A 23,081-nucleotide genomic window follows, 5' to 3' on the forward strand; every position below is an offset into this window, starting at 1 on the left:
TTTGGCAGTTTCCGCAAAGCAGGACGTCAAGCGCTGAAGAGCTGGCTCTGAATGGGCAACTAAAGCGGCATCGTCTGCAAAGAGTAGTTCACGGACAAGTTTCTCTTGTGTCTTGGTGTGAGCTTGCAGGCGCCTCAGATTGAAGAGACTGCCATCCGTGCGGTACCGGATGTAAACAGCGTCTTCATTGTTGGGGTCTTTCATGGCTTGGTTCAGCATCATGCTGAAGAAGATTGAAAAGAGGGTTGGTGCCAGAACACAGCCTTGCTTCACGCCATTGTTAATGGAGAAGGGTTCAGAGAGCTCGTTGCTGTATCTGACCCGACCTTGTTGGTTTTCGTGCAGTTGGATAATCATGTTGAGGAACTTTGGGGGACATCCGATGCGCTCTAGTATTTGCCAAAGCCCTTTCCTGCTCACGGTGTCGAAGGCTTTGGTGAGGTCAACAAAGGTGATGTAGAGTCCTTTGTTTTGTTCTCTGCATTTTTCTTGGAGCTGTCTGAGGGCAAAGACCATGTCAGTAGTTCCTCTGTTTGCGCGAAAGCCGCATTGTGATTCTGGGAGAATATTCTCGGCGACACTAGGTATTATTCTATTTAGTAGAATCCTAGCGAAGATTTTGCCTGCAATGGAGAGCAACGTGATTCCCCTGTAGCTTGAGCAGTCTGATTTCTCGCCTTTGTTTTTGTACAGGGTGATGATGGTGGCATCACGAAGATCCTGAGGCAGTTTACCTTGGTCCCAACAAAGCTTGAAAAACTCATGCAGTTTGGCATGCAGAGTTTTGCCGCCAGCCTTCCAGACTTCTGGGGGGATTCCATCCATACCTGCTGCTTTGCCACTTTTCAGTTGTTCGATTGCCTTATATGTCTCATCCAGGGTGGGAACCTCATCCAGCTCTAGCCTTAGGGGCTGTTGAGGGAGCTGGAGCAGGGCGGAATCTTGGACTGAGCGGTTGGCACTGAAAAGAGATTGGAAGTGTTCTGACCATCGGTTGAGGATGGAGATCTTGTCGCTGAGGAGGACTTTGCCGTCTGAGCTGCGCAGCGGGCTTTGGACTTGGGGTGAGGGGCCGTACACAGCCTTTAGAGCCTCGTAGAAACCCCTGAAGTCGCCAATCCCCAAGTCCACATGCTTGTCTAAATACCTTTTAAACATCTGTGATGTCTCCCCACCCCCCGCTCCTCCCCAGCAGCGCGATCCAAGCACCTCATTCTGTGTGTAAAATTAAATCTTTCCTTCACATTTCCTTAAAGGTTTCCCACTTTCACCTTAAAGCTACGCCCTTAAATATTTTACCTTTCTATCCTGGGCAAAAGACTCCAACTATCTCCCCTATCTCTCGTAATTTTGTAAAATTCTATCAGGTCTCCCCTCAGCTTCCAACGCTCCTGAGAAAACAGTCCAAGTTTGTCCCACCTTTCCTTGTAGATCATACTCTCCAATCCAGGCAACATGCTGGTTAACCACCTCCCCAAAGCCTCCACGTCCTCCATGTCATGCAGCAACCAGACTGAAAGTAATAACCCAAATGTGGTCTAACCAACAGCAGCAACATGACCTCCCATCTTTTGCCTCTCTCAATAACATGGGATAGATGGCACATATCTCTCTTAATCTAGAGACACAACACTTCCTATATCTTGATATCAACTTACCCTAGAATGTTAGCAGACTCAACGCTGATCACAGTTTTCTCTTTGTCTTTCTCTTTAGTGAATACCAATGCAGAATACTCATTTAGATCCTCATCCACTTCCTCTGGCATCAGGCATAAATTCCCTCCATTGTCCTTGAGCCGTGTTACTCTCACCCTCGTTGCTCTCATATTTTTAAGAGAACTTTCGGGCTAAATTCCCTCTTTCCTCTCCCCACCCTCTTACCCTTCCCTTCACTCCCACACATTCCTTTCTCCAATTCCCCAAACCCCTTCCTTCCTCCTATCAGAGTGAATCTTCAGCCCTCTTCCTCCTATCACATCCTTAACTCTTTTCCACCCCCCCCCCCCCACCTATCACCTGCCAACCTGTGCTCCACCCCCACCCTTTATTAAGGCATCTGCCCAATTCTTGCTTCTCCTAGGGCTTGAAACATTGACTTTCTATTGCCTTCCACGGATTGCAGTCTGACCTGCTGAGTTCCTCCAGCATTTTGTGTGTTGTATACATATGAGTTGTAACTTGTTATTGCTTTGTGGCACATTCACTATTCTTGAAAAGTCTCCACAGGCATCACCCACAACTATTCTGTATTTTATTATTATCTTGCTTTTGTTGATGAACATGGTCTAAATTTAAACAGGCCATTTTGACCCGCGAGTCCATGCCACCCAATTAACCTACAACCCCCCCGGTACATTCCAAACGGTGGGAGGAAACCCAAGCCCCGGAGGAAACCCACTCAAGACATGGGGAGAGCATACAAACTCCTTACAGACAGCGTGGGATTTGAAGCCCACCCCAATCACAGGTATCGTAAAGGCGTTGCACTAACCGCTGTGCCAGCAGTGCTGCCCTGTCCGCCCCTTATTGTTTCAGATTTAAATTCCTCACCTTTATGTCTATCTATAACTCCCCTTTCCTGTCTTTATAATTTTTTTTTAAATTCCCCCTGATGTCTTAAAGCATTTATTTCTCCTTTCACCCCACTGGGCACCTTCAGCTGTCATATCCCCATATTTTAATCCTCCAACTCTGAACTTTAATCTTTCACCTCCAACTGCCAGGTTCAAATGGGCTCTTTTTTTTACAGTGCCTTTCAAAGTCTAAGGAGATCTCAAAGTCTACTAGCAATAGTGGCCATTTTTTTAAAGGACATTCAATATCATCACATAATAAACAGCCAATGTGCACCAAGGCTGAGAATAAGCAATACCATATCGGTCAATTAATATTGGAGGAAGGTTAATCTCTGTCAGGGCTGGGAAGTAGTGCAGTTGAATCCACACAAGACATAAGATGGCTTCAGTTGAACATCTCTGAAATGCTGGTAAGCTGCTCAGCAGAATTGCCTGTATTTTGTCCTCAACTTTTTGACCAAGATCAAAAACCTGCTATGATCAGGCCAACACATGTCGGTGGCACTATCGCACATCACTTCCCTTGGAAGTGGTGATTTGCATCATATTTCTTTCATTGTGAAGTAATTCTCATCCCAGCAATGGTGGTCCAATCCATGGTGGGTGAGAATTTCGATAAACTTTGATTGGATCTGGAGCTCAGGTTGCCGATGGTTAGGACTAAAGTCTGTGTGGCCTGCAGGAGTGCTGGAGGTGAATTTATGGGCACTTGGAGACTCCGGGGAGGGGGTGGGGGGGTGGACTTTCTTTATTTCTCTTTCTCTGACTGTAAGGGATGCCAGGCAATTTCTACTGATGGGAAATCTTTGTTTGCCTTACAGTAGACTAAAGGAAATTTTGTGTAATGTCATATAACCATATAACTGGCCATGTCGGCCCTTCAAGTCCACGCCGGTTCACTTGAACAACTCCACTAGCTTCCCCCTCCTGCTCTCCACCCATAACCCTCCAACCCCTCACATCCATGTACACAACCAACCTTCTCTTAAATGACAGAAGGGACCCTGCCCCAACTATCTCTTTTGGAAGATTATTTTTCTGTTTTATTACATGACAATAAAATAATCTTGAATCTTGATTGGACAAGACCCATCTGTTTAAATTGTAATCTTGTTTACAGTCATGCAGTCATTTAGAACCAAGTTCAGTGATGATTCTTAATTAAAGCCATTTAGTGATCTGGTGAAATCCTACGTGTAATAGTGTTACAATAATAAGAACTTAAGGAGTCTGATTTTCTGGATTACAAAATTCACAGCATCTTACCTCAGTTGTAGGAATAGACTTAGCCTTCTCACCTCAAGCAATTTATGTAACTGCACAAACTGTGACAAGATATTTATACATGAATATGTGATTTAAAAAAAACAGCACATTTTATAACATGTCCATGATAATAAGTTCTGATGCAAGAGTACAATAGTAACTGGGCCCTCTCAATTTCACATTAGTGATAGAAGTTCTGTCAAAAATCACGGCAAAGATCCATGTTGCTATTTTTAATCTTTTATGCTTTTTTATCTGGGATTTCTGATGAACATCTACTGAAATTATGGTAGCAAGTTAGTATTCTCAGACTATCTTTGAAGAAATTGCTTAATTCATTATTTGTACATTTAATAGTTTGAGAATAATGTTAGCAATAATGCAATCTAACTCCATTCATAATCATTTTTTTTTGGGAAGTGAGTAGGGCCAATCAGGACAGGTCAATTTCTGACACCCGCCTGAAACCTCTCACTCCCATTTTTGTTTTCTTTTTTTCCATTCATAATTATTGAAGAGGAAATATAGCCAGTGGATATATGTAATCCATTAATTGTATCCTACCTGGACTTCAGACACCAAACTTCAACTCATTCGTAAAACTCTTAATCATGGAGAGATTTCAAGGATTAGTGGCAAAGTTCTCAAGTTGATTCGGAAATCAGAAGCCAGAAAATGATCATGAATGAGGCTCAAATACAAGAGAGTAGCTATAGACATTGTTATATTGTTGTAAGCAATATTTCTGAAAGATTTGGAGAAGAACACAGACTTGATCCTTCTGAACCTGGACCTGGAACTGGTGATATCTGGTTAAGTCAGAACAAAGATTATATTCAATGGATTTTCTTTTAAAAACATATGTGGTCATGACAAATATGAGGCGATATATAAAGGAACAAGTTAATACAGTGTATGTTCAATGAGTGGGTCTTCTTTTATATAAGGAAATAAAGGTAATGATTGGTCGTTAGCCGATAGATATTGGGAACAGTTTGATTCAGATACTTTGCTCTTGGAACTGCTAACAGGGTACTCCACATGAAAACCTTTGTTCTTAGTTCCCCAAAGTGGGATTAGGCTGTTTCTCACTTCAAGCTTTAAATAAGAAATCCAATTGAGGACAAACTCACCAAAACTTGCAAACCTAAGTAGAAGACCACTCAGGTGGTCAAATTGGGTGTAGAAGGCATTGAGTTCCTCTTGGAGTGAAGCTTTGAATTCAAGTTCAAAGTTCAAATTTTTTTTGTCAGGGTATCTACAAGAAACCACCCTAAGGTTAATTTTCTGTGGGCCAGGCAGAATTTCTAAATACTCAAAAACATTCTCAAAGAAAGAAAACACTGTAAATAAACTGTCTGTGGAAATATAGATCTATAGATATCATTCAAAGTTCAAATTTATTGTCAGAGAACAAGCATGACATCACATACAACCCTGAGATTCTTTTTTCTAGGACAGACAGAATTTATACTTAGCAATAACCGTAAACTACACTCAAGAAAAATATCCATCTACAAAAGTGAGAAATGTAAACAAAGAAAAGATGTACAGACTGACTGCAAATACTGAAAAAAAAAATGCTGTTCAGTCCTTAAATGAGTCTGATTGAGTCTGTTGTTTAGGAGTCTGATGATGGAGGGGTAGCAGTTGTTCCTGAACCTGGTGGTACCAGTCACGTGGCACCTAGACCTCTTTTCTGATGGTAGCAGCGAGAACAGAATGTGTCCTGGGTGGTGAGGATCTTTGATGATTGCTCCTCCTCTCTATCGGCAGAGTTCCATGTATATTTTATCCATGGTGGGGAGAGTTTTGCCTGTGATGTATTGGGCTGTTGTCCGTTACTTTTTGCAGGGCTTTCCGCTCAGGGGTATTGGTGCCCCCACACCAGTACTTGGCCAGGTAATCCGGTGCTTTCCTTAGATTGACTCCTCCTGAAGGCAACCGGCTCATCAACCTTGGATACTGACAGTAGAGGATAATCAGGGGACATGGGGGTGTGCAGTGGCTTTTCCTCATTCAGGTGGTCAAAATGGGTGTAGAAGGCATTGAGTTCCTCTTGGAGTGAAGCTTTGCTGTCTCCTATTGCACCGGATTTGGTTTTGTAACAGGTTACATCATTTAGGCCCAGCCACAGCTGCCGTGTGTCCTTCATTGTTTTCATTCGCAATTAGCAAAATATGAGTCCTTAAATAGGTCTCTGAATGAGTCCATTGTTTAGGAATCTGATTTTTGAGGGGTAGCAACTATTGCTGAACCTGGTGGTACAAGTGCTTTGGCACCTGCACCTCCTTCCTGGTGGCATGTCCACCCCTCCTGAGTTCTCTCTAAGACCAAACGCTTTAATGTCACTCTCTTCAAGACTGGTTTGAATGACAACCTAATATGCGAATGTGATGATGTCTCACAGACCTTTTGTATGAAACCATTGCTCATCCACAAGGTGGAGTGGCAAGCATCAATGATAACCAAGCTGGCACATGAATGATGTTGGAGAGAAGTGAAAGGATTTGGATGCAAATGCAGACTTCCAGTCAATGTGATTGTCATTAAAGTTGATCCTGGCCAAAGTATGTACTTGTAATGTTAATTCACGTCATTGATAGAATCGTGGACGATTCTGGGTACTCAAGTCATGCAAGCCAATGGACATCCTGGAGAGGTTTGCCGCAAAAAGCATGATCAATGAGGCTTGTGAAAAAAATGAGCTCGTTGACCTACAACCTCATCCTGTGACTGCACTTTTTGGACAAGCAGTTTTGGACTCTGGCCACTGATCTGCTTCGGTTTGTTGTGCGATTGCATTTGTTACTTTAATAGCTTGGAGATCCATTCTACACAAATGGAAAGACCCTAAACCACCTACTGCATTTCAATGGTTTTCCCAAGCTATAGCATGTTTAAATTTAGAAAAAAAAAATTAGAAATGGTACTGTTGACCCTTCGATTAAATTTGAAGAAAAATGGAGGCCATTTATTGAACATTTTCATATGTTGTACTTTGATCCTTTCCGAATACTTTTAAACTTTTTTTTTGTGTGAGCGTAGAGGAGCAGAATTAACCACAAAATAATTGTTTATCCGTTGAACCATGGTAGCCCAGCTTTCGTTTATTTTTTTTTCTGCTTTGTTTCTTAGTTTATGGGATATATTTGGAAAAAAATTTGATTCCTTTTCATGTTTGGCCTTTAGGAGACAGGGATGCTCAGTTTCCACATGTCGCTCAATGTCTGTGTTTGTATTTTTACTGTAGCTAAAGCAATCCCCATCTCTTTGTACCATTCTTATGTTTATTCATCTGAAGCTTAATAAAAGGATTGAAAAAGAAAGAAAGAAAGAAATTAAAAAGAACTTCTGGTGAGAATGAAATTAAGTTTGGAATGGAATAGCTAATTTCATTTAAAGAAAATAATGCAAAACCTTTTTTCACCTCTGCAAAACCATTTGTGCCTCAGACGGTTGATCTGCCTGCAGAGGGAGACAAATACTGCCCAAAAATTGAAATGTAGCCTGTCACGGAATAGTTCTGTCGCACAACTAATGTAAAGAAATAGGAAAACAAAATTTTGACCAAAAGATTGAAATCAAAACATTTGCAATATCAGGGCAACTCAACATCGGAAGTCAAAATAAACATATTTGATTTTTGTGGTAAAGCCAAGGAACAGCAGAAATAAAATAGACTGGAACAGGAATTATTTATTTTTAGTTTTTGGTAATAATTGATTTACCATTTTAAATATATTTAACAATCAACAATCATACCAAATTCAAAGCATCAAGAAAACCCCTCCCTTCAGCCCTTCCCCTCCTATCAAACAGAGAAAGAACGAAGAAAAGCAAACAAATAAAAGATGATCCCATTGTCAGTGCGTACAGTAAAATATGTGGAGACAGGATAATACCACAATGTTAAAATCTATACAGTCTTCTGGCTAGATTTATTTAATCATTAATAGGAATTATTTAACTCATCAAAGTGAGGTATCTTAAAATCTCCACATCATTTCATAAAGAGGAAAGCACCCAAACCACATTGTATTATCGTTTTCAAATAGCCTGACAATTATCTTCTTTGCATAAAAACTTCTAAAAAGATGAAATTAATAAGGGATTACAAAAATCTATTTTTATAATCCTCAAACCTAAACTAAATGCTACAGTTTGCATTGCATCGACTCAGGCGGACCACGTGGTGGAAAAGGGGTTTGGCGCGTTTGCCTTCACTGAGCTGGGAACTGAGCACCAACGTTGGGGCATCATTGCATGAGTCGTCAGTGAGTCTACCCTTGGAATACCATGTGGATTTTGGGAGGATGTCATTAAAATGGAATTGGTGCAGAAGGCCTTCACTACAATATCGCAAGAACTAGAGGACTTGAGCTATGGATAGGTTTGGTCTTTATTGCCTGGTGCATAGAATGGTGAGGAATGACCTGACAGAGATTTATATAAAATAATGTGAGTGAATGCTCAGTCTTTTTTTCTCAGGGTAGATGACTCCAGGGCTTAAGGTGAGAGGGGAGAGATTTAAGGGGGACCCCGAGGGGCAAGATTTTTTTATCAGATTCCCTGTCAGGGGAAACTGTAGAAGCAGATATAATTATGATATTGAAAATATATTTGGACAGATAGATGGATAGGAAGGGTTTAGAAGGATATTGGCCAAATACAGGCAAATGCAAACTTCTCTGATTGCCATCTTGGTCAACATAGCTGAGATGGGCCAAAGGACCTGTTTACCATGCTGCTCTACTCTTCAACTGTGCACAAAGACTACAGGCAGTTTGAAATGTGTGGATTCTTGGTGTGAAGACCATACTTTGTGTAAATTATTCCTTAAGATGCCAAACAATTGCAGATGCTGAAAATTCAAAATCAACACAGAAAATTCTGCAAGAGGTCATCAGGCCCCATTCTGGCGAAGTTTGCAGATGTGCCACAATAGTTCTGCACTGTAATGTGCGGGTGTGCAAGCCCAGAATAGACTCATATACATGCTGCAAATAGCCAGCACTTCTGTACAGAGCTCTCAGCAAGCTCCTGCTTTGTTTATGCAATTACAGGACCTTAGCTAGTGTTTTCATTATAGCTTTTGTTTGATAGCTTTGTAGATGTTCCCAGTATGATATATAAATAAGATTCATAATTGTGGGAAAAGTAATAATCCACGCTCTGCAGATTGACTAGAGTGCACAGTTCATTATTTTTCTATGACTTCACAAGATCACAAGATATAGGAGCAGAAGTAGGCCCATTGACCCATAGAGTTTGCTCCGCCATTCTGATCCATCCTCCCACTCAGCCCCACTCCCCAGCTTCCTTCCCGTAACCCTTGATGCCCTGACTAATTAAACATCTGGCATTGTCTGCCTTAAATGCAGACTCGCTTCCACAATTGTCCATGGCAACATGGTCCACAGACCCACGACCCCCTGACTAAAGATATTTTTCCACATCTCTGTTTTAAATTGATGCCCTTTTATTCTGACATTGTGTCCTGTTGCCCTGGACTCCCCTACCATGGGAAACATCCTTATCACATCTGCTCTGTCCAGGCCTTTCAGCATTTGAAATGCCTCCATGAGGTTCCCCCCTTATCCTACTATACTCCAATGAGTACAGCCCAAGAGCCGACAAATGTTCCTCATATGCTAATCCTTTCATTCCTGGTAGTAAATCTTCTCTGAACCCTCTCCAATGCCAGCACATCTTTTCTCAAATAAGGCATCCCAAGTGCCCTATGAAGCCTCCACATGACATCCCTGCTCTTGTATGCTATTCCTCTAGAAATGAATGCCAACATTCCATTTGTTTTCTTCACCACTGACTCAACCTAGAAGCTAACCTTTTGGGTATCCTGTATGAGGACTCCCAATTTTGAATTTTCTTCTCATCTAAATAATAGTCAGCCCATCTGCGACTTCTACCATGCTCTGTTCTCGCTGCTGCCATCTGGAAAGCGAAATAGGTCCCAGATGACCAGGTTCAGGAACAGCTGCTACCCCTCTACCATCAGATTCCTCAACTGCAAACTCAATCAGGAACTCATTTAAGGACTCTTACTTGTGCACTTTTATTGATTTTCTTTTGTTCTGTCTGTATTGCACAGTCAGTTTGTTTACATTAATTATTTGTTTACAGTCTTTTTATTTGTTTAGCTGTTTACCCTGTGCACAATTTATTTTTTGTACTCCCAATTAGTGGTCATTCTGCCGCACCTTCAGGGAAAAGGTTGTATGTGATGTCTTATATGTTCTATGATAATAAATCCAAAATCTGAAATAAATATATGACCGTATACTTTCCAACATTTCTTCTGCTTCCTCTTTGCCCGTTCTCCTGATCTATTGTAGAACGGATGTTCTAACATGGAATACAGTGAATGTTTATTCAAAATACTGGTCACATGGAACTTAAAATTGCAATTAATAACATAATGCTCAATCATGAACACAAGGTGCATTGCAGCTCAATAATCTGGGTCATCCAGTTAGACTTCTGTTCATATCCTTATGGTTGTTTATGCACAGCTTAGAGATTATTTCCAAGTAGCTTATGTATAGAATGTTATATGGTAGAGACCAACAAATAAAATAAAACTTTGGAACCCTGGGCAAAATTCTGCTGGGATTAGAAATTAGCAGGTGAAAGTATGTGTGCCCCAATAATAGTGTCGCGCATCGGGCTTATGATGACCGAGCAGAGCTCGGTGTTTTATGGGTTTACGGAGGAAATGATGCTTGCATTGTCCCACATTCCAGTATTGGGGCAGCACAGTTAGCGCAACGCTGTTACAGGGCCAGTGACCCAGGTTTGAATCTGCAGCTGTAAAGAGTTTGTCCGTTCTCCTCGTGTCTGCGTGGGGTTCCCCCAGATGCACCGGTTTCCTCCTACCCTTCAAAAATGAGCAGGGGTTGTAGGTTAATAGGGTGTAATTGGGGATGGGCTCATGGGCCAGAAGGGCCTGTTACTGTGCTGTATGTCTCGAAGTAAATTTAAATTATAACAGCAGCACTGATGGTGTACCTCGTCCTGATCATCAAGATACAGGGAAGATCTCCAAGTCCCGTAAATGGACCAGAAAAGAACAATGCCGAAGGTGAAATTATGATGAAAGTTTTAACAACTCCGGAGATCTCAGAAACAAATATAATTTTTACAATGATTAACAGAAAATGTTGAAAATACCCAGCAGGACGGAGGACTCAATGGTCTTCAGAAGGGTCTTTGATCTAAATCATTAACTGTTTCTCTCAACATTTACCATCTCTCCTGCTGAGTGTCTCTGGCATTTTCTGGCTTAATTGCACATTTCCAGCATTTGCAGTTTAAAAAAAAATTGATAGGAAGGCTGTTTGCTTTGCATGTTCAGGGCAACTCTCTAAATAAATCTTAAGAGTAGAATAATTACCAGAATCAACTATGGCAAGACAAATTTACAACTGACACCAGGAAAATGTCTTGACACAATAATCTACACTTGAAATTGGCTTTTAAATTTGGACACAGAACCAATAATCCTGAGATACATTTAAATAATTGGATGATCATGCATTTCCTGATGACAGATTTGTCACGATAGACTCAATCCACAAGACATTTTCAAATCTTACAGTGCAATTGGTCTCACTTGCCCAGTTTCCATCTCTTCCGATGTCTTTAATTTTGAGGGTCCTGAAATAGTGCAAAGCCTACCAGACTAATTCCCAGTGAAAATCAACTCATGGACGAATGACTGGGGACTCAGAACGGGCAATCCATCTGGATATTCACTTGTCCTTAAAATGAATAAATAAAAGCAAATGGGTGGAAATCTAATCAATCATAATATAAATCAATTACAGGAAACAGGAGAGTTGATGTATTCACTGTTTACAGTGGAGCATTTCCCTCAGATTATTTGAAATTAGTTGAGATGTCTCTAAAATAATTATTATAATAAGACTGCCAACATCGCCGATGTTCAGCACAAATATAATGTTTTATTTTCCAGGATGTCTTTGCTAAAATAATAGCACATAAATCTACATAAAGATACAATGCACTGAAGACTTGAACAATAATTTTAGCCAAAGTAATTTATGTTTCAATCAATTGTTGAAAAGAAGGAGGAAATGCATATTGTTTAATGAATTTTTTTTATTGGTATTAGACACACATAGAAAATAATCCTGAGAGCATTGCAAATTATGTGTCCCATGTAATTATAATCAACATTGGAAATTCATTCTGCCTTCAGCACTAACCATGCAATAAAACTTTTTGTTTGTCTTCATGTATATATTAGAGTGATGCACAATTGTACATAGACAAAGATGACGATTAAAAGCAATAGTATTTCTCATTTGTAGAGATTAAAATGTCAACATTAAGAGTGGCATTAAATATATATTGAGACGGGGCAGTAATGCCACTTTAATGGGTTTCTTTTGAGTTTATGCCAACTAACAGACATTTAGTTTATATTAACAAAATTGACATCACATTTTAAAGAAATTACCAACAGTTTTTGGATTGGATTATTTGGCTTTGATGATAAATAGTCATTTTAAGGCAATATTAATGATTTCATACAAGGGAGAATTAATTTGTGACACCATTGAGAACCATAGAAGAAACATTAATATTAATGCATTTTGACATTGTTAAATAGGTCTGGAAAAATGTACTTTACAAATACACAAGCAAATAAAGGCTTTTTACTTTCTATACGTTGAGCTCACTTTCCATTATTACATGATGATATTTGTTAAAAGTATTTTCATTTTAAAAGGCAGTTACAATTTTTAATGTGAATCCATAAAGTATAATTTTGGTCACCATATTCAATCTGAATATATTTTGTAAACCATTCTTTTAGCTGCTTTACATTTTAGCTAACAGCAGGGACGACCCCCTTAGCATTATCTCTCCGTGTGTTCTAATCACACCCCTGACATTGTAGGCCGAAATAATGAAAGAAAACTGCCCTGTTGGATAAGTGACATCATCCAGACAAAGCCTGTTTATTCTTATTCCTCAACCACTGCTGCTTTTCACAATATTGGCCACTTATTTCGCCTACTTGTCAGTCACACCCCCTGAGCTAATTTTTCTAAAGTGGCCCTTCCCCCTCATCCGACACAGCCCCCCCCACTCCCCCCGCCACCGTCATCCCAGGCAGTCTTGCTGAATTAGGTTTTTCTCAATCTATTTGTCTCTGGATTAAGGACTTGCTAACAAACAGTCTCCCAGACTGTTAAAATTGGCACTCGCCTCTCCTCTACCCTTATACTCAGTTTTGGCTCCCCACAAGGGTGTGTATCGAGCCCCATCCTCTATTCCTTCTATGCTCGTGTTTGTGCCTCCATGTGTTCTACCAACTTCATCATCAAGTTTGCGAATGATACGACTGTGGTTGGACTCATTTCAAGAGGAGATGAGACAGCCTACAGGGATGGAGTGCAAAGACTGACAGCATGGTGTTCAGAGAACAATCTCGTCTTGAACTCCTTAAAAACAAAAGAACTTATAATAGACTTTAGGATGAGTTCCAGACCTGTTATATATCAATGGGAACTGTGTGGAAAGGGTCACTGTTTTCAGGTTTCTGGGTACGCATTTTGCTATGGTATTTTACCAATACCATAGCAGTAGTAATTAAGGCACCACCACGACTCCATGCCCTGAGGATTCTCAGGAAGATCAAACTGCAGGAGAAATTGCTGGTGTCCTATCGCTGCTCCATCGAGAGGGTGCTGGCCTACTGCATCCCGACGTGGTTGACCAGCTGTTTGGCAACAGACAAGAGGGACCTTCAGAGGGTCATCAGAAGATTATCGGCTGCACACTGCCCTCTTTGGAGGATTTATTCTGCTCGCGCACCCCTAGTCGAACAGCCAACATCCTGAAAGACCCTTCCCATCTTGGTCATCATCTGTTAGACCTGGTGCCCTCTGGTCCATTAAATCACAGACAGCTTAAAAACAGTTTTTGTCCGAGAGCCATACGTGAACTGAACACCTCCAGATATTGAATACTGTATTGTGTTATTGTTTTTATATCTTATTTGTTTGATGTACATGTGCACTGTCAGGATGTGCGCTCAATTTTGTTGTACTTGTGAAACAATAATAAAAATTTATGGAAAGGGTGCAAAAAAATATTCATGAGAACTTTGCTGATCCAGGAAGGCTTAAATTATAAGGAGAGGCTGGATATTCTGAGATTTTTCTCCCTGGAATTTAGAAGGCTAAAGGGGGACATTATAGAAGTCTATAAAAGCATGAGGGGCATAGATAGGTAAATAGTCACAGCTTTTTTTAACCAGAGTAGGTGAATCTAAAGAAGTAAAACGTGAAAGTCTGCAGACCCTGAATGAAGTAAAAATAATGTTGGGGGAGTTCAGCTGGTTAAACTGTGTACTTTATATTGCAAAGATAAAGATACATAATCAATGTCTTGGGCTTGAGCCCTTAATTAAGGTTGGTTTTGAATCTTTATCTTTGCTATAAAAGGTATATAAAGCCTAATAGCCTGAGATTGTCTGATCTCTGAAGCTAAGCAGGTTCTGGTCTGGTCAGTGGTTGGAGGGGAGAGCACCTAGGAACACCAGGTGCTGTAGGCTTCAGTGAGGGGCGCTGTGCAAAGTGATGACTCTCTGTATGCCTTGCGCTAGACAAAAATTAAAGAATTTCATGTATGTAACATTCTAAATGTAGTATTACATGACAATAATGGAACCTTTACCGACACTCTTTGACCTGCTAAATTTCTCCATTTTTTTTTAGGTGAATCTAAAGCTGGAATGCACAGATTAAAGGTGAGAAGGGTAAGATTTAAAAAAGGTCTTGAGGGTGATGGGTATATGGAATGAGCTGCCAGAGGAGGTGGTAGACAATTACAATGCTCAAAAGGTTTTTAGATATGGATATGAAATGTTCAGAGGAATGAAGGAATATTGGACTAGCTTGTTCAGCACGGGCATGTTGGTCGGAAAGGCCCGTTTCTGCGTTGTAGAATGCTAAGACTGTGCGATTCTATGGAGAATAGTGTCCCCAGTGATTTGAGGTATGATAACCTTCAGAATGATGGGTTGATCTCAATAGGTGGAGGAGTGATGGTGGTGATTCACGCTGAGAGGAAGCGGCCTTGACTGAAAGATGAGAGGAAGGGGTTTGACTGGGGTGAATCCTAGAGCAGCCAGGGCTGGAATGGAATATGATCCCTTCTCCGAGAAAGCCAATATTGACAATTTTAATGGGGACTTTCATTTAGTCTTGGATTATAGTTGGGGTTGTGATCCTTGTGTTTAGGACCTACGTGCTTAAAACACCACACTAATGTATAACTCTTAAAACCAAAGTAAAATAGTCACATCAGAAGAATAAGAAGGAATGATTGAACCGAGACATGGGCAGGACTGCACAAATAACATTATCTCTACTAATCTGGTCATCTCAATGTTATGAAAACCCAGCATCACCAAGTTTTTGACAGAGGAACCGATGAACTAGTTTTCATCTATTATTTTCTCATCTGCGCATACTCTGTTCCTGAGATGACTGCAGTGATCTTCCAGTCGATGCATTTTCTCATTTTGCTGCCACACTGACATTCTATCTACCTTTGTGATGCCTCATATATAGCTCAGTAAAAGCTTTCATTGTTTATTTTCATCTTGTTAAAACAATAATGAGAAGCCTCTACATTGATGCAATCACAAAGGAGGCTCACCAGCGGCTATAACCATATAACAGTTTACAGCCCGGAAACAGGCCATATCGGCCCTTCGAGTCCGCGCCGGTTCACTTGAACAACTCCACTAGTCCCCCCCTCCTACTCTCCACCCATAAACCTCCAACCCCCTCACATCCATGTACACATCCTACCTTTTCTTATGACAGAAGGGACCCTGTCACAACTATCTCCTCTGGAAGATCATTCCATTCTGCCACCACTCTCTGAGTGGAGAAGCATCCTCTAACATTTCTCCTAAAGTTTTGCCCCTGTAGAGCTCGTCGAAAGAACCAAAGACTTGTTGATCCAAACCAAGGCTTTTATTAGCAAAAGACCGGAGCTCTTCACAGGTGGCCGACCAGTCCGGAATGATCCGACCTGGCTAGGGACACAACCCTTTAAGGCCCAGACAATAGGTGTGGCTTAGCTCTCAGCCAATCGCTGTAAGCACAGTCTAGATACAGTAACTATATACACTATGTACATTGGTGATAGACCTGTACTATCACAGCCCCCTTACCCTTAACTTACGCCCTCTTGTTGCAACCTCCCCTGCCCTCAGAGGAAAGAGTCTACTCATGTCTAGTCTATCCATTCCATTCATAATTTTAAATATCTCTATCAAATCCCCTCTCAGCCGGCTACGTTCCAATGAATAAAGTCCCAGTCTCTTTAATCTTTCTCTGTACTCTAGATGTTGTAAGCCAGGCTCCTCCTACCAGTATATTTTGTCATTCCTCTGCTGTTTTTAAAAAGGTATCTTTCATAAAGGCTTCATCGTCATAATTTGGGGTATAGATGTTCATAAACGTCCATGATTCTGCATAAATTTTACTATGTGCCATTACAAATCTTCTCGCTTGGTCAGTCAGTGTCTCTTATAACCATTGGGACATTTTCAATAATTAAAATCACTACTTCTCTTGCTTGAGATGTCTAAGGAGATTTGGTACATCACCAAAGACTCACGAAAACTTCTATAGGTTCTATAGGAGAGCATCCTGGTTGGCTGCATCTGGAGGTGCCAAATTTCAGGACAAGAAAAAGCTGCAGAGGGTTGTAAACTTGGCCTGTGACATCAAGGGCACTGGACTTCACTCCATCGAGGACTTCTACATGAAGCGGTGTCTTAAATAATCAGCCTTTATCCTCAAAAACCCTCCAACCCAGGCCATGCCTTTTTCCCTGCTGCCATCAGATTCCTGAAAGATCAATGAACCAAAGACTCTGCCTTACTTTTCGTGCAGTTTGATAGCACAGATTCTACCACCAATGTGTGTACGTATAGATTGTAGTGTAGGATGACTGGGATTGGCTGAGAGCGTAGCAGGTCTTAAAGGATTGCTCCTAGCCAGACCAGGTCATTCTGGACTGATCGACCTACAGGTGATATGCTCCAATCTTCTAGTTAATAAAAGCCTTGGTCCCTGGTCTGGCTAGGAGCAACCCTTTAAGACCTGCCAGTGGACATGGCTACGTTCTCAGCCAATCCCAGTCATCCTACACTACAATCTGTACATATACACATTGGTGATAGAATCTGTGCTATCACATGCACAATTATTTTTTTATGTATATTATTGTTCGCCCTGTGACGCTGCCACAAGACACCGAATTTCATGACTTGTTCATGACAATAAATTCTGATTCTGATAGGTTTGTGCATTTGCTTTTGTTTTCCCAAAGCATTTGAATACAAATGTTGAGCTACATTTAACGAGGTAGCAAGCTTAAACCATATTCAGACTTCAAGCATCCCTAATAATATCTTTAAATTTAGATAGGCAGCGCGGTAATCGGCCCACGAGCCCGTGCCGCCCAATTACACCCAAATTGACAAACACCCCTTGTATTTTTTGAACAGTGGGAGGAAACCAGAACACCCAGAAGAAAAGACACGGCGACAGCAGGGGATTCGAACCCTGTCACAGGCACAGTAATGGCGTAGGGCTAACTGTGCCCCCCCTCTTCATGCACTTTAACTTGTTTGCTCCATTGATTAATTGAATAACATTATAAGAAAGTTGCCTCTATAACATTCAATTATTACTTTTTTTTGTAGTGTTTTAAAATTTGCATCTGAACCTGCAAATCCCAAATTTCTATTGAACAAAGCTGGAGCTGGACTGTGTGCACTGTGTGAAATATAAGCTTTTGCTGCCATCAACAACATGATAGGTATTAAATAGTGCCACATGTTTGGTTGTATGTACCACAGCCAAGATTGCGCACTATAGTGAAGCTGGCAGCTCATCAAGTACCTTCTACAGTGAACTTCATGCAAAGACTGCCGACTGCACGATCCAATTTATAAGGTAAGCGCATTAACCTTTACTGCTTGGAGTAATTTTGCACAAGCTAAAAGCCAAGGTATGATCTCAGCCTGCTTGAAGGTGCAGCCGGTGACTGGACTTTTAAGTTTTTTTATCTCTTAAAACTACAATGCAGTGGTCCTAGTTTAAGAAGTCATCAGAGTTTAAACTGAGTTACTGCTTTAGCGTTTAAACACGTGCAGCACATTGGAAAATTCCCATCCTAAAAGAGGTCATTAGAACATCAAATATGCCATGGAGCAAGTGGTTTTTTTTCACATAATGTGAGTTTGCTGATTGAGGCTTCTCATGTTCAAACCAAAATACATCTTCATTTAATACACACCATGTAGTGGGTCACGAGCAGAATTTTAACTGGCACCATCAGGCAGAATTCAGAAGGAGAGACGGCTCAAATGAAAGCAATTATTTGCATCTGATCCTGTTGATTTCTCCAATGTGTCCTGACTTTAACTTGACGTTCTGCACAGGCAAGGAGATAGCCTCAAGAAGGAAGTTGAGGGAGCAGGTTAGGTTCAGATGCTGCTCTTGGAATCAAAACCACAACTTTTATTGAAGACTTACGATTAGAGAACATTGATACCTTTATCTGTTGCACGAGGACCAAGGAGCTGAATCAGGTGCAAAAGGAACTTGGGTACATACATAACCAGGAAAGTAACTTTGTTTCATTTTAAATGTAGACAGAGCACGGTAATAGCCCTCAAGCCCAAGCCGCCCAACTACATCCAATTGACCCTACAACTCCTGGTATGTTTTGAACGGTTGGAGGAATCTGGAACCCTGGGGAAAACTTAGGCAGACGTGGAAAGAATGGACAACATGGGATCCGAACCCAGGTCCCGCCCACTGGTGTTGCATCAATACCGCTTTAACAGTTACGCTAAATGTGCCGCCCATTGTCTGAGTGAACTGGAATGGACTCTTAGTTCAACGAGCTCTTTTGGACTTCACAAGGAAGAATTAGGCATCATAATGTCTGCAGCCCCACTCAGGATTGACTTGTTTTTATTGACTTTAGCTCCCAGCTGAGATCCCCTGCCACGGAAGTGGATTGCACATGTTCAAGCAAGTCAGTGAGAATGTTTGGATTAATCAAGTTGGTCTTCATTACTGCTAGAATCCTTTGTAGCTTGCTCAATACCCAATACCCCTTAAAATCAGACTCTATATATTTCTGTATACTGCATTTCATAATCCTTTGAAAAATAGGCAATGCTGTTGATGTCTGACCTTGTAATGACTTAATTGTGATCACAGACAAAGGAACAGAACCAGGCCACTAGGCCCATCAAATTTGTTCCATAAATCTACACTAAGCTACTCTACCCTAGTTCTCATTTTTGGCCTTTCCCCCATAATCCCTTGATGCCCTCACTAATGAAATATTTGTCATTCTTTTTAAAATACTCCCAGCGATCTGGCTTCCACTGCTGTATGCCGCAGTGAGTTCCACACATCCACGACCCTCTGGCTAAAGAAGTTCTTCCTGATCTCTTTTATATGGATAACCTCTCATTTTCAGACTATGAATAGTATTCTGCCTGTTTAATATTGAAAATCATTTCTTCTGCTTCTTAATGAAGATATGATAACTTATATTTTCAAAGGCCTTGTTTGGAGTGGCGATAATATTACATTAACCGAGGAAGAGGTGAATGGACAATGGAACAAGCACAATGTTTTTTTCTCCAGTTAAGCTTGCATGCCACGATTAAGATCAAGAGACTTCTAAAATCTGTGATGGGACTGCACTGGAACAGATCATCTGAATTTCAGTGAAATGGATACTCCGTGTGAAATGCAGCCAAATAAACTCTTAGCTTCTTAGCTTGTCCTTTCCTTTCTAAGATTTATCATGTTTACTGCTAATTAATGCGAAATAGGTGTCACCAATTTGGACTCCAGAACATGTACATTTGATCTTTTACCATTTTTTTTATAATGGCAACTAAAATTGTCTTAATGTCCCTTAATGGTGATTAGATAAGTGCATTACTTGTAAAATTCTCAGTCCAAGCAATCAAAAGACAAGGTAACCCACGATCAATAGCAATGTTCTGTCATCAGGAAAGTTATGCTTTATTAATAAATGGAATTGCAAAAACCTCAAGGCTATTTAAAAGCCAAATTAAATGCAAAGTGTAGGAAAGAATATCATTGTCCAGAAAAGCTATTTTCAACAGGGACCCTTTGGCCCTACTGTGGGCCACAGCACATTTTAAATAAATGCCTTGTTTTCAGCTCACATAACATTTTTTTTTAATTTGTTTAAAAAATGTTTTTTAAGTAGTCGGTAGGAGAGATGTGTGGAGGAAACCAAAACTTAATTGCTTTGGAGGAAAGGGGGCCCATAAACTTTGAGCAGAGTCCTAACAGGGTCATTGCCAAATAATGGTTGAGAGTGGCTGGTGCATTAGATTGTTTGTGATTGAAATATTTCAACTTTCAACAGCCAGGTTAATTAAGGGTTCCATCAACCCAAAATACTATTATTCAGTGAAGAGTACAGCAATTTCACCGTTTCCGTGACAATATTTGTTCCTCAACGAACTACAGGTTGAGCCTCTCCTATCTGGCACTCTGTGGTCCAGCAACTCCCATGGACCAGCACAAACCGTGGTTCGACACGGGATGAATCTGCTGTTAGTATAAGATCCTTGCAGACAGCATGGGACTCAAACCCTGGACCCAATCGCTGGTAATGTAATCGTAGAATCCGCCACGATCGGGACCTGGGTTCGAGTACTGCATTGTCTATAAGGAGTTTGTACTAACAGCGGCATATTCAACTGCTGCGCAAACCGTGCTGTCCCAGTTTTATTTCCAGTTTTAAGCTTTTTTCTTCCTTTGATATGTTTAGATAGGGGTCAATTTCAGTTCTCCGGAATTTTCTGTGGTTAAGCACTGGCCATGTTCTGATGTCACTGGATTTAACAGTACCAGTTTGTGATAGTACAGATCTATCACCAATGTATATAGTGTATATAGTTACAGTATCTAGACTGTGCTTACAGCGATTGGCTGAGAGCTAAGCCACGCCTACTGTCTGGGCCTTAAAGGGTTGTGTCCCTAGCCAGGTTGGATCATTCCGGACTGGTCGGCCACCTGTGAAGAGCTCCTGTCTTTTGCTAATAAAAGCCTTAGTTTGGATCAACAAGTCTTTGATTCTTTCGACAAGCTCTACACAGTTCTCTTGATTTTGAAAATCTTCTTTGTGCAAACTTGACTACCCCAAATGCAATGCATTATTTTTTCAAAATCAGTCTATAGATTCTAGGTGCTTCAGGATGTACTGAGGATGTGAAGTTTGTTGCATAAACCAGAAAATCTGGTTTTCTGACAATTAGTTAGATTTAGATTCAACTTTATTCCCATGGTGTCAAGTACAGACAGAAAGCCAATGAAATGCGATTAGCATCGAGAAGTACAAAGAATAGTGCTATTTACAAGTGGCTGTGAATGAAAGCAAGCGCTCCAGCAAACAAACAAATATAAAAGTACTGACAGTACAATATGGGTGCAACACTGCTCAGCGCTGTGATGTAAGGTTCAGCTGGGTCACAGCCTTAGGAAAGAAGCTCTTTTTTCGAGATTCGAGAACAGAGGCTCCTGTAGCGCCTATCGGATGGAAGGACAGTAAAAAAGTCTGTAGTTAGGGTGAGATGCATCCTTGATGCTGCTTTTTGCCCTGCCCGGGCAGCATTTCTGATAGATGTTCTCAATGGTGGTCAATTGGGTACTGATAAGCTGCTGGGCAATCTTCACCATCCACTGGAGGGCTTTACGGTCTGTGGTTGACTTTTTCTTTCTCGTGCACTATTTCTATTTCTTTTTATCCTGTAAGTGGTTTTATATAAATGTTTGCACTATGACGTTGCTGCAAAGCAATGAATTTTGTGACGATAAATTCTGATTCCTACCTTTCCAAGTGATCATTAAAATCCTCTCCCTCACAAATTTTCCAATATGTTCCCTAACGCTGATTTTTGGCTCACTGGTCTATCGTTACCATATATTTGTCAAGGGCAGATTATGTTTGAAAATATGTGCCCAGTTTGGAATTATTTGTTTTTCTCTCAGCAACAGTGCTGCCAAAGACTACATTTCTGGAGCTAGATTTACTAAAAACACATTGGCAGCAAGGAGCCTTGCTCGCTGGCAGTGTATGTTTGGAAAAGATGTGCAGGTTGTCTTCTGGACAGTCCAGATTGATTGTATGCTTTCCAGACATATTTTGTAAAAGGCTCCGAGTATTTGCATTTGATTTATGCTGCATTGTTGAAAATTTTGGGTAACTGGTCCATTTTATGGAAAGATGTATTCTGAAAATATGTTCCTATTTGGGCCTTCTTGAGCTTGTTTTTCAGAATCGACCATCTCGGTTAACATATCCAAAGTCAGTACTTGAAGAAAATCAGAGATCTTATCCCAAGTGACCTCAACAAAATTGATCCATCCACCAACATGATGCCAATATATAGCGTTATTGTCAGAAGTATCACAGAGTTGTTGTCTTATTGCTGTTTATGGCCACATTTCTAGCTTTCAATATCGACTACACTTGCTAATATGTTGTTAGTTGTAAGGGCTTCTAAATTTCAGATGCTCTGCAATTGTGAAGAGCTCTTTAAAAGTACAGGTCTTCCTTACTCTTTGTACATCGTCCCTTGGTTGGGGACTTGCTTCTGAATCTATAATGCCTTTCAAGCAGTTTACGGGCTTTTCCAATGTTTTTGAATGCAATAGATAAAAATAGTGTGAAACAAAATGAGAACATCTGGTCAGCATGTATGAGGGTTATAAACATTTCTGTGACATTATCAGCCTGAATTTTGACTAAATTTGAGCAAATGCATTAATGTCAGTCAGCAATGCCCATTTACACAGGGAAAGGCAGCTGCGGATAACCTTGCAAACAGACCAATGTGCTGGAGAAACTCAGCAGGGTTTGGGGCATCCATCGGAAGAAAAGGCCAACCAATGTTTCGGGCCTCAGCCCTTCATTAAAGTATGCGCAAAAACAGGCAGACGTCTGAAGGGGAAGAGGAGAGGAGGGAGGAAGGGCAAGGAGGAGGAACACAGACAAACAGGTAAAAGGTCGTAGGTGGATACAGGTGGGAGGGTAGAAGAGAAAAAGGGTGAGAAGTGATAGGGGAGAAAGGTAGGAGAGAAAAGGGAAG

At 40.8% G+C, this 23,081-nt stretch overlaps 1 long non-coding RNA gene across 1 annotated transcript in view; it reads left to right on the forward strand.

Annotated features, from left to right (window-relative positions):
* Window positions 1–20,896, forward strand: part of LOC138749466 (uncharacterized) — a 34,091-nt gene extending 13,195 nt beyond the window's left edge. Inside the window, exons 2-4 of the long non-coding RNA XR_011348670.1 lie at window positions 14,617–14,648; window positions 17,628–17,880; window positions 19,509–20,896. This is a non-coding gene — a long non-coding RNA (uncharacterized lncRNA). The remainder of the gene's footprint in view (window positions 1–14,616; window positions 14,649–17,627; window positions 17,881–19,508) is intronic.
* Window positions 20,897–23,081: the final 2,185 nt, after the last annotated feature.

The sequence above is a fragment of the Narcine bancroftii genome, chromosome 14, assembly GCF_036971445.1.
Source record: "Narcine bancroftii isolate sNarBan1 chromosome 14, sNarBan1.hap1, whole genome shotgun sequence".
In the NCBI taxonomy this organism is placed as follows: domain Eukaryota; kingdom Metazoa; phylum Chordata; class Chondrichthyes; order Torpediniformes; family Narcinidae; genus Narcine; species Narcine bancroftii.